We start from the raw sequence: 10,279 nt of genomic DNA on the forward strand, positions 1-10,279 counted from the left end.
TCACTCTCCTACCGATCTTCCTCTGCCTCTGGCTTTAGGTTCTTCTGCGGAGCCCTGCTCCCTATCCAGCCATTATCAGCTAGAATGCCCACTGCCCATCCACCCTTCATCTCCCGGTTCATACTGCATCCCTACCTCGCTAAGGCCTGGGGAAGGGGAGGCGAGTAGTAGCAGGTGGCCTGGTCCCAACTGCGCAGCAGCGACGTTCAGGGTAGAGTCCGTCCCGACATCAATTGAATTTGCAAAAAATCGGTTTGGAGGGGTCACAGATCTACATACAAAACACAGGAATACACAGACTCTCAAGCTCACATATACATGTGCTTATGCATCACATATGCCCACATCATCCTCATGCCCTGGTGTAGACCTGCACATCCAACATATGCAGGGGCACTGCCATACTCATGCACTCATGCACACTCATTACACATGTGGTCATAACATTCAAACACACATATTCACACATGCACATGTACATGGAGTCACCTCCACACACACCTTCACATGTATAGTCTCTGGTACTGATGCACACACATATTCATGAGCAAACATGCATATACCCATATACAAACACACAGATGTATCTTCAACAATATAGCCTTTGCTTGACTGTGAATGTTTCCATGAGCTTATGAGCACCTTCCTGAAAAAATGGTTGGATGGATTCACATCCATATGCCCAACTGCATATTATGTAGGTGTCCCCAGGATCACACTCAGCATGCTTTAGAAACCTTGGCAGTTCCCATTCATAGGTTCTAGCAACCCAGGGAGTATGCCACCAGTCTTTTGGTGGGACTCACCTCTACCCCACCTCAGTGCTTACTCTCCACCTGTTTCCACACTTCCCTGGTTCCCAGACATGTAGGCCCTGGAACACAGAGCTGTGGGGGCCAAGCCTACAAAGTCCATCCCCACACCCTGATCTTGGCCATGTGTGGGCCTCAGTTTTGACTTTGAAGAAAATAGTACTGCCCTCCTACATTACAGGAATAAGGGGGAGATCAAGCACACTTGTGAAAGAGTATGCTAGGGGTTGGTAGGTGATTTCTTCAATCAACTGAAACTAATTCATTTACTCATCAGGGAAAAAATATCTGTCCTGTGAGTGCAACAAAGTCCAAGGCACAGTTCCAGAAAGGATAAGTAGACGTCACCGTGGCATTGAACATGAATGTGGATGAGCTCCCACTTCCATGGCTGGGCATAAGAGGCCAGGCAGCTAGCCCCTCTTCAGAAATCCCTGAGGATCCCCACCTCCCAGACAAGGACCACCTCTAAGCCGACTCCTCCTATTGCTTTTATGGCCCTGCCTTTCCTCTCAGCTGAAGTCATGGAAGGCAGGATGGGGCAACATTAGTACTAATAGCAACATCGAGCTGCTCACTACCAAGGGTATCGACAGTGTGGCATTAATTTAAATACTTCTGTTATTAATTTATGAGCCTGGTTACTATTATTGCCAAGGTTATCCATCTCAACACAATTTAATATGACCCACACTACCATGGCTGGGCCTGGGTTATTAATAATTTCCATGGTCTTGATCATTTAAGCCTTACTTGAACAATTACAAACAGCAGTTGTTACTATTATTAGCAGTATTTCTATGATTAAGCCAGAGCATAAGACCACGATTTGATGAGTGCTGCCTGGGAGAGTGGCTGTGTAGTACATAGAGGAAAGAGCACTGAAATGAGAGTCATACAGGCCTGGCTGTAAATGCCAACCACCACCCCCAACACACACACACACACACAACATCACTTACTCCTGTGTGATCTTAGACAGGTTATGTCATCTCTCTCAGCTTCAGTTTTCTCATTTATAAAATGGGAATTTGAAAAAAGGTCCTACTTTGAACAGGCACAGTAAGCAAATGAAGTAACACAAGAAGAGACTTAGTCTACTTTTAATCATTCAACACATATTTACTGAGCACCTACTATATGCCACACACATTGTAGGCACTGGGGTTGCAGCAGTGAACAATAACAGCTGCCCTCATGGAGCATCTGATGTTCTGGTGTGTTAGTTGTTTAATGTGAAGACTTATTTTATCATGTGACACCTGGGTGTGACCAAACCATAGAGAGCATAGCTATGATCAGGATGCTCCTTTCATGGGACCACCACGATCACCACCACTGTCACCAGCACAGCCACCTATTCCAAACCAACACTGCTGTGACCACCATCACCATGATACCAGCATCACTGTGGGAACTACCACTGCCACCATTCTCACTCCCACAGTCATCCCCACAACTACCACGGCTACCACTGCATTGTCACCACCATCACCATCATCACCATGAGTGCCATAACCAGGGCCAGGCCCATCCCACCACCTGCCTTCCTATATCTGCACCAGCAGCAGCAGGGGCTCTGGTTCCTGATGAGTGCTGGGTACTTGGGTACCTCCTGCTTCCTTGGGACAATATAAGGAGCCTGATGGAGCCACTCCTGCCTGAGCTTGACTCCCAAATTGTTGTGACTCCTGGCCCCAAATAGGAGCATCTTTCAAACATGTCTTCCTGACCCAGGCCCCTTTTGCCTAATCTTCAGTGCTAGCAGCCTTAAGTGTGGGATGGCATTTGGAGAGGGCTCTCAGGAGCTGACCAGCAAGAGGGGTCAGGTAGGCAGTGCCTAGGGGGCAGCTGTTTTCATTGGTGGGTCCCCCAGAACCATCTTCCACAACAGAGCTGTGTGTATAGAGGGCCCCTTTCCCCTACTACACACACCCCATAGCTTCCTGGACCCGACAGTAACCCTGACTGGGAAGGGAAGAGAATATCAGTGCAATTCTAAGAGGAACTGGGAGCGGTCGTGTGGGTCAGCCCCTCCCTCCTTCATCTCACCAGCCCTCCTCCCCCTGCCCCTCCAGTACACACTCCCTCTGTCCCGTCCCCATCCCTACCACCTTTGGGACCTCTCATCTGGGACCCTCTGCAGAACATTGCTCACAATTCTTGTGCCCATCCCCTAAGTCACTGGGGAATCAGCCTGAAGCCCCAATCCACTTCCGAGCAGACAATGAGAACTCACATCCACTGAGACCAAGGGGCCGGGAGGTGCACCTTAGCTCCTTATCCCCACTGCCGTCCCATGAAGGAGGATCACCATCTTACAGATGAAGAGACTGAGTCTTGAAGAGGTTAACCCACTTGCCCAATGACCCTCTGAAGGAAGCAGTGGGACCATAAGTGGCCACTGTACCCCATAAGGTCCTCTGCAGCCACACTTCTCAATATTAACCCCATGTCCCAGGCACTGCTCCCTTCCAACCCAACCCCTCCAACCTTTACCCCATGAGTTGTGGAGATAGAATCTACATGTCAGAGGGGCTGCCCTCTGCCCTTGGAGGCTACCACTCAGATGCCCCCTCCTGACCCACATTCACAGAGTCTGGACTTGGGGGCCCCAGTAGGATGGGCAGAAACAAGCCAGGGGATGCTCTTTGCCTTTTGATCCAAGGCACGATGTCCAAGTGCTTAGTGAGTGCTCACTTTCCCTGTGCTGGAGGAATCACCCACCATCTCCCAGTTCCAGTGTCCAACCAGAGAGGAGGTGATGGAGGTGGGCAAGACAACAACAGTTTCTGGGTGCAGTGGGGGGGGAAGAGGAGGTGCCAGGCTTCCCCCAGCTGCATCCCATCTGCCCTGGGCAGGAGGCCAAGCAAGGTAAGTGAAACCCACTGCCCCCCATTAGGGGCTGGCTTGGTGGCTTTGAAGCGCGATGTAGTGATTAGCCCTGAGCTGACTCCGTCTGGTCTGCAGGGGGCCTGACCAACGAGGGGCCGGGTGGGACCTAGAGACTGGTTTGGGGTCAGTGCGGTTTGATTCTGGAGCTGCATTAGTAGTGAGAGGGGCAGGAAGAATTAGTCAATTTTGGAGTCCAGTTAGATTAACTGGAGCATCAAAGTGGGCCAATTCCAAAACACCCTCCCCCACCGTCTGCTCCAGCCTCAGAGACTGGTGTGCCCTTCCTGCCTCCACACTGTCCCGCAAGTGGCCCTGTCTGACCCACATTTGTCAGCTTCTCCCACCTCTGAGCCCTTCTGTGGGTTATGCTACCGTGAGAGTTGTCCTCCCTCTTCCTTTGCCATGACAAGTAGAATTGGTCAAAGGTTTCCCATACCTCCTGTCAAGGAATCACAAGATCTGATCAGTTTGTTCAGATAAGGGTGGCAGGGACTTCATTTTCCCCAGCTTTGTGTCTTGAAGAAGGGGTGCCCAGAGAGGGCACTGCCATACCCAAGTGTTTAAAGGAGAGTGTCAGGCCTGTGGCCAGGGCACAGGGGGGATTCAGGGTGCTCGTGTTTGGGGTAGCCATCTTCCTGGCTGACTAGCCTGGAATTTTATTCTAGCCTGTGCCCTCATCTGTGCGCCTCACAGTGCCCCTTGCTTAGTCATCCTCCAGGAAGCTCCTTCTGATTCTCACCTGCAGTTCAGAAGCGTTCAGTCACCTTTGCCACTCCTTGTCCTGCATCCAAGGACAATCAAGACATTTTAAAGGAAACCTTAGTAGTGCTACACTGTGAAGCAGTGTGAAGTGAGCCAGCGGGAAGGTAAGGGGATGAGGTGTCAGAAGACCCGGGTGCCAGTCTACTGTTTGTCTGGTGTGTACCCGCGGGCCAGTCCCTCCCCATCCCTACCTCCACTGCTCTGAGCCTCAGTTTCCTTGTCTGTAAAATCAGTACATGACACCAGCCTCGCACAGCTACTATGAGGAGTCAAGAAGGTATTGGGTGAGTGTGCTTTCAAAGTCAAGGGAGCCGGAGAGACGTCAATTACTCTTGTTCTATTTGATGCTGCTGCTGATGGTGGCTTCTGGCCTGCAGGCTGGAGACCGGATGAGGGCTGAGATGGCATTTCAGCACTGGAGACCCAGGCTGGAGGCCTTCCTGCTGCAGATAAGAGCCAGAGCTGTGACTGGCCTCGGGCTCATACAATTCCCACGGGAATCTCTGGGGGAGGAGACATCCCAGGCCCAAGCTTATCTTTACTCTGGCGCGTCTGGGAAGTGGGGTCAAGTACAATTGTCTGGGTTGGTTTCCAGTAGGGGAGGGTAAAGGGAATGGATGCACAGTCTGTTAAGTCTTCCAGTCAAGGGAAAACCCCGGAGAAGGCTCAGGAAGGCAGGGGAGCTGAAAGATGGGGACCCCTTCTCTGTCCCACCCATCCTAAGGCCAGGTCTGCTGGGCCAGGGACCTGAGACAGGGCTGAGCATTTAGGAGCAGATGGTGTGGGTGGAGGAGGGAGAGAGCGTTCTGCGTGACCAGGGACCACTCACCGTGCTGCTCCAGGCCCGTTTCCCTGCCTGCCACGGGAGAGAAGCTGTCCTTCCCAGACTGCCCCTGCTCCTGCTCCCTGGGGGGAGTCTGAGGCCAGGTTCAGTCCAGCCCTGACCTGGCCCAGCCCACAGGGTGCCCGGGGTGGGAGGCAAGTGTGGGCGGGGCACCTCCTGGAGGAGCCAGCAGGCCGAGAAAGTGCTGAGTGGGCACTCAGGGCCCGGCCACCCCCACTCCTCTTGCATTATTCATCCCTGTAAGAGGCTCTCCCTCCTCCTTCACCACTCAGGCCCAGTCTTGAGAAATGCCTTTGCCCACCCCCCCACCCCCCAAACATCCCCCCTCAGCTGGAAACTCTTAAGCAAAAAGGTCGTCAAGATGATTAAATGCGAACAGATTTTCAGCTCTTTTTCCACTTTAATTAAAAATAGGCTCTCAGTTTAGAGGAAGCTGAAGACAGAATAGCGGCTCCCCAAAGGCCCCTGGGCTAAAAAAGTGAGGGGTAAACACTCAGAGATGTCTTAGGGGGGCTGGCTGTGGCCTGAGATCAGGGGACTGTCCCAGAGCTGCCACCTGCCTGCAGGCCCTGCCCACAGAGAGGCACTGGGGACAGAGCAAGAACAGAAGCAGGTGGGTGGGTAAGCAGCCTTCAGCCTGGACCTGGGGCAGGGGTGGGGTGGAGGGCAGAAGGAGTTCCATTTCCACAGACCCTCACTGTTGGGGAGCCGCCAGTCTGGAGCAGAAACAGGCCACTGTCCTCAAGAGGGGTTGAGGCCTGCCACAGAATTCAGGATAGAAATGAGAAATGGATGAGTAACTTCCCAAACAATCTAGAAGCAAACACAGGTTGGCTCGGCGTGTGGGACAGAGGCTGGAGACTGAAAGACCAGCGGGGCACACATGGAAGGGCAGCGGGGCAGCCTCTGGCCTGAAGGAAAAGAGTTGTGAATGGCTGGGAGGGCAACCTTGCCAGGGTGTGGTGGGAATGCTCTGAGGAAGGGATGTAGATGGGACACAGCACAGATTACTACAAAGATGGGGAGCTGGGTAGCAGGGAGAAGTCAGCAGGAGAAAAGGACTCTACCCTTCTCTCCCTCTCTCTCCCTCTCTCTCCTATCAGGGATCAGGAGCTTGGAGAGAAGGGGAGGAGAGGCAGAGGAAGGGATTTGACAGAGACACCTGAGAACATTCACAGGAGGAGGGAAGGAGGGAAGGAGGGAAGCGGGGGAGCTGGCACAGGCTGCAGGAACAACAGGAGCCCACGGCTGTCCACCTATCCCATTTCCGGCCTGGCTTCAGCCCTTGGCAAGCCCTAGAGCTCAACTTCCTTTTGAGAGTAAAAGAGGATGGTTGCTTTTGAAGTTTGTCTCCCTGTTTCTGACCGCCTCTGAGCCTGGTGGGAGAGGAGACTGCAGAAGTGGCCACCTGGGTCCAAGAGAAAAACCTCCCACCACTTCCTGGACCTGTGCTGGGTGGTCCCACCTGCCCTTCGCTGGGAAGAGGAAGGTTGGTCCTTATCCTAGGAAGAAAAGTGATCCCTTCCTTTGAACCACCCTGGTGTCAGTGGCAGCCCAGAACCCAACCACTGCCCAACTCCCAGGTAAGGAAGCTGTTCCCATCAGCTCTGGGGAAGGGGCCACACTCCACCCCCCAGCCCCCTGCCACCACTGTGAATTCCACCAGAGAACCTGAGGGGAGTGGGGGGAGGGGGACCCACCAACTCAGCAAGGTTCCTAGGGGAGGTCACAGGTGCCCTGGGCCTTGACTGAGGTGAGGAACTTACCAGGACAGGTAGGGGAAATATTCGGGGCAGAGGGGCAGTCTGAGCAAGGCCCTGGAGCATGAAATGCTGAGCAATCTGTTTGGGAGCAGCGGAAGGGATGGGGTAGTGAATGGGTTGAGCTGGGGCTGGCCACGTGTGTTGAAGTCACTGTGAAGGCCCTTATCCTTGTTGGTGATGGATCCCTCTCTCTCTGTTGTTGAAATGCCCGTCCTGCTCCCAGGGGCAGGCACCAGGGTCCAAGTCAAAACCTGTTGCTTCTCCAAAGCTCCCTCCCTGATCCACCTACTCTCCTTCCAAACCTGGTGACTCAGAGTCTGGCTGTCTCTGGTTGTGACCACCGTGGTGCAGCAGCCTCTCTCTCCCTGGCTGCTTTGGTAGAATGGGTGTCTATGTCCAGACGGTGAGCGCAGCCTCCCGGCTCTCCCTATCCAGGGGCTGCACTGCAGGACACCACCCAGACCAGCAGCCTGACACCTGCTTCTCCAGGAAGGAAATTCAGCCAAGAGAGGAGAGGGCCCCTGGCCTGACACTGGGTGGACTGCAGGCTGACCCTGGATCCCTGGCCGCCTGAGTGCCTCCCTTCTCAGAGACAGCTGTTCACCCAAGCAGGCCCGGAGCCTTTGGCGTTCCCGCCATTGTACTTGTAGAAAAACGAGGGGCTCCGTGGCAGGCAGTAGCCTATTTTGCCAAAGCCCAAATGGAGCTGCATGAGGAGGGGAAACCGCCAGGGCAGGACGTGCGTCCCAATTGGTGGGTGCCGCCTTGCCCGGACCTCGCTTCTCCTCCCCAGTGTTAATTATCAAAATTAACCGAAGACTATAAATAACCCAACTCGGAGACTTGAAGAGCCTCACTTCTAATTAATTCATTTCCAATCAAGACACTTCCATGCCCCCCTACCCTAGTATCTGAGGGATGGGAATCTCATTGTGCGGCTTTTCAAATATCGAATCCAACCATGCCCCCTCACTTGGGGATGTGAACGCTCAAAGAGAAAAGAGAGAGGAGGGAAAAACACTTTGCTTTCTTGGAAGGGGGTCGCCTATAAATAACCCCGTACTGGTGCGTTTGATGGACAACACTGGTGTCTAGGTTGGCTTTTGTTGGGATGAGACACAGAGGGCGGGGGTGGAGTGGGGGAGACTTCCATCTGCCGCCTCCTTTACTGGGCAATAAATTTAAAGCAAGACTGTGGTACTGTCCAAGGCCTCTGTTGGCAAGAGCTGGGGAGGCTGATCGATGGAGGGAGGGGTGGGGGGAGGGGAGAATGCAGGCCAGGGATAAGTGCAGGGGCAGGGAGAGGGGAGAAGGGGAGAGGAGCCAGGCTGGAGAGAGGATGTGGATGGGGGAGACGAAAGGGGAGAAAAGATAAGACAGGAGGAGGACAGGATGGGCAGGAGTGATGGGAGAGACGGGGTGGGAGGGGCATTGTCACCCCCATTTCGTACCACGTCCCTTGCCGGAGGCCAGCAAGCTGCTCCAGGGCTGTCCTGCCTTGTGTCCAGCTGCCTAATGTCAAGATCCTCCTGTGTCTCCTCTCCTGGGGCTGCTGGCATCCTTTGAAAAGTCATGTGACCTGGAGCCCCACCCAGGTCCCCTGGCAGCTCCCAGCAGGCAGGTCTTGTCTTCTGGCTCCCTGCCTTGGGGGACGGACCCAGGCAAAGAGTCAGGCAGGAGTCCCATGGGGTCCGTCCCTTTTCTGGACCAAGTGCCCTGCTGGGCATGGGCCTGGGGGAGGGCAAACAGGGGACAGAGACTGAGTCAGAGGAGAAAAGCTGATGGAAAGACAGAAAAGGAAGGGGGAGACAGAAGCAGGGACACAGAGAGAAGAGAGGAAAGAGATGGCTCTGGCTCGGTGGGCCCTGGTCCCTCGGGGCCCACAGGTCAGCTGGAGCTGAGGCCTGGGGGGCCAGTGCTAGGTGGGCTCCCTCAGGTGCCACAATTCCCTCCTCCGAGCTCCGGCTTGCCCATCTGTAACATGGCAATGACATCAACCCTTTTCTCCTCCTGAGCTGGTCATGAAGATCAAAGGAGGCTAAACCTGTCACAGAACTCTTACCCAGGGGTCCAGCATGACATGAACGCTCAGTTCAGGAGGGCTGTCGTTACTGACACCAGCAGTCATAGTAGAAATCCTAACCCTGGTAGCCTTGGGAATTTCATCTCATCTAACCCCCTTGTTGTGAGCACCTCCAGGTGGACACATCTCCCCATCCAGGCAGGTGGACCTGTGCCCCAGCCACCCCGCCGCTCACTAGACTTTGGTCCAGAAGGCAGGGCTCTGGCCCCCATCCCATCGTAGGGCCTTCCTGGCCTGTGTCTTTTCCGTCAGTCAGGCTGAGAATCCGTGTGGGTGCAGCCCAGGTTTCATTTCTCTGAGTTCCCCATCCTGGCCCTTCATGGCCAGAGGGTCCCATGCATGGCCCAGGTCGTTGACCGACTGGGTGTGGAACCCATGGCCCAGGGGGCTGGCCCCTGTGCTCTTCCTTCACCTCAATGCCTCCTGCTGGGTACAGCCCATCTGGTCCTCCTCCTCTGGCTTCAGCCCCGTCAACTCCAGCTGAGATTAAGGCATGGACCAGGCCTGGAGGGGGGCCCTTTCCCACCTACAGCCTATCCCCGGGCCTCTTCTTTCTTTGTGCAGACTGGGGAGGGAGCCGATGGGAGCGAGATCCCAGGGCGATCTGGTCTCCATTAGCCCCTTCTCTGCTTCTCATCACTGCAGCCCAGGCGGCTTCGGCTTCGGAAATGTGGAATTTCCCCAGCAGCTTTTCTTTCCGTTCTCCACCTTTTGAGGTCTCTCTCCCATGCCGGTCCTCCCCTGGAGACCCCTCCTCCAATGGACCAGCAATGGGGTATAGAGTTGCCCAAGCTTTATGAGGGGTCTGTGACATGACCCTCAATCTCAGCCCAACTCTGTAGCTCAGGGGGCAGAATGCTGCCATTCCTCCTAAATAAAAAATAACTCCCCTCACCCCCTCTGTCCCCTATGTCCCCTGCCCCTTCCCTCCCCTACTTGCAGTCTCAGAGAGAGGGCTGCTGACTGCTCTCCACAGAAGGTCCCTGTTGGGCTCCACAGCACCCAGCCTTGTGCCTGGCATTCAGGGAGTCAGGCAGGAATGAATGAGCTGCTTTAAAGGCCAAGCAACTGAATGAAGACATGGCAGCAAGGGAGGGGAAAGAACTCAGCCAGAGAAAAA

The sequence above is a fragment of the Manis pentadactyla genome, chromosome 4, assembly GCF_030020395.1.
Source record: "Manis pentadactyla isolate mManPen7 chromosome 4, mManPen7.hap1, whole genome shotgun sequence".
Classification (NCBI taxonomy): Eukaryota; Metazoa; Chordata; class Mammalia; order Pholidota; family Manidae; genus Manis; species Manis pentadactyla.